Raw genomic sequence first — 2,502 nt, forward strand, 5'->3', positions numbered from 1 at the left:
GAAATAGAATAGAAATAAAATAGAACAATCATCGATTTTTGATGACTACGAAAATTAGTACAAAAAAATTGAGGACTAAAACAATTCTTATACCTATGTAAATATGCATTTGTAAATGTGTATTTTAGTTTAAAACAAGTAAAATAATTTCTGGAATTAATTTTAAAATAGCAACAATGATTGATGAATAACAAACGATATTCATCCCAAATGGAACAACACAGAATATTGAACTGTGTTCTATATTTGAATTTCCATGTGTAATAAATTAACTTATTTTCTAGTTGAAAGCTATAAATGTCCCTCGAAAAGATCAATTCGAAAAGTAAGATCAAAATTCCAAAGTTTCTGATTTTAATGACAAAAAGACTTCAAAGCTATGGCTCACAGAAAACAAGAATTTTGCATATTTTGTGTAACATTAAAGTTGGCAAATTGCCAAATTGTATTTAACTACATTTTATTAAATTTTCGTCGAAAAAACTTTGAAAAAAAGATCGCATAACTCGAAAACAAAACAAAATTCGAAAATTCAATGCACGATCACATTTTTTCAGCATTTTAATTTTTATTAATTATTATTTTCTGAAAGCAAAACTTTTTGTTCAGCCCACATATTTTTCAGCCGATTTTTGAGTCCAAGATGAAAAATGGAGCGCCGACTGAAAAGATAAAAATAAAGCAGCGGTAATGAAAACCGCCAACCACCTCACCGACAAAACACAATTAAAAAAGCGCAACTCGACTGAAAGCTCGCGAGATCATAATGAAAGCAAGGCAGAAAGTGAACAAATGTTCAAAAAACTTTGGTCAAAAGCGAGTTCAAGAAAACAAACAAAACAAATCGAGACGACTAAATTAAAAAGCGAAGTTTTCGGCTGAAATCTGACCTAATTGTATCCACCAAAGCTGACAGAATAATTGCTGCGAAATCACTATCGTTAAAATGCAAACGCAGGTCAGCATTTTTAATTAAAATTCACCAGATTTGTGTATATGCGAGATTAAAATTTAAAACAGACGTAAAACACTGAAATTTTCGTTTCGAGAATTAAATTCAATGTGGTGATTGGTTTCACTTGCTAATTAACGCTATTTTGTGTTTTCTCCTGTTTAATCATCCCTTAAGAACAGAATCTTTTCTCAACTCGAAATCGGGGTCATAATGGGGATTATCGATTACATCTGGAGGAACTTTATACATTAATCATGCGTCGCGCCTATTCGTAAACAAAAACTCATTTTCAATACCGCTGAATTTCTTATACCTTCACGTCAACACATTTCACTCAACAAATTAGACGAGTTTGAACCGTTTCTTCGGATTAGGTGTTTTAACTATTCACAGCGAAGTCAAACTTTAACTGAATTAATTTTGGCATCAACTCAAACGACTTGTTGGTCGTGTTCGAACTTGTTGTGCAACATGTAAGAGATGAAAGTAGTAACGACGGTTATTTTCAGGACCGTTCGAACTGCATCCCTCACTCGATCGCTCCTGAAAATAGATTTTGTTTATAAGTACGCTTTCAGTGACTTCGAGAGAATCTGAATTGGCATTGCAACCGAAAAAAAACGTCACATTGTGGTCACACTTGCCAATTTGTATGTATTTTTGAATCAAAAAGTAATTTATTCGAGAGCTTTTGATTCAAGTCACGTTTCTTACGTAACTTTTTATAAGACAATCGGATTATGTATTTATTCAATGGTATTTTCGGTTTCAAGGTTTCAGGCAATTGTCCAAGACTGAAATTTGTAACAAAAACACAGTTTTTCTTTCCAAGAAAATAGAAATGTCGACCCACTAATGAATGCACACGTGTAGAACACGTTAAAAGTTTATTTTTTTTTAAATCAGAAAAATAAATAAAAAAACTTGTAGTTATTTATTCAATCCTCTATGTTAAAATTGAATTTTATCTACTCTTTTCTTCATGTTAGAATAAAATTTTATCGTTTAGATGATAAAAAATACATCCATTGTTTTATATCTGCGATTGTTAGTTGCTAACGATCTTTGACATTACATTTTATTGTTGAATTTTACATTGACATTTATAAATATCGACCAAATACAAGACAATAAAAAGATTGTTTATCTACGAGTGAAAAGGTTAAGTTCACGAGTGGACTTATTTTCCGAGTAGATAAAAAATCTTTATCGTCGTGTATAATACATTTTTTTTATAGCAGAACTTAAAGTTTAAAATAAATAAATAAAAGTTTAAAAAAAATTAAATTTCAAAAAAAATACAATTTTTGGCTTTTCTCAATACGAAACGTTAGATTATTTTTAACAGATTTAAAGCAAGTTTAAGCCTTGTTGAGTCTAACTCAAAGAATAAAATGTTGTATTCAACTCGCTTGACGCTTTATTCTATCTTGTGAATGATAAAATTTGTAAATTTAAATGAATAAAATAAATTAAAACATTTTATCTACATTTTATCTGTTAAAGTGTTACTTTATCTACCTTTGCGGTTAAAGTGCTACTTTATC

General features: G+C 29.9%; 1 protein-coding gene across 1 annotated transcript in view; it reads right to left on the reverse strand.

Moving 5' to 3' along the window:
- The window catches only part of LOC123007889 (tyrosine-protein phosphatase non-receptor type 13-like), a 93,924-nt gene extending 92,571 nt beyond the window's left edge, over positions 1-1,353 (reverse strand). Inside the window, exon 1 of the mRNA XM_044403384.1 lies at positions 1,269-1,353. The gene's annotated coding sequence lies outside the window, so the exon portion shown is untranslated. The remainder of the gene's footprint in view (positions 1-1,268) is intronic.
- Between the last annotated feature and the right edge of the window lie 1,149 nt (positions 1,354-2,502).

This window comes from Tribolium madens, unplaced genomic scaffold (assembly GCF_015345945.1).
Source record: "Tribolium madens isolate multiple individuals breed KSU strain unplaced genomic scaffold, Tmad_KSU_1.1 Scaffold_3;HRSCAF=73;Tcas5.2_LG2, whole genome shotgun sequence".
NCBI classification, from domain to species: Eukaryota; Metazoa; Arthropoda; class Insecta; order Coleoptera; family Tenebrionidae; genus Tribolium; species Tribolium madens.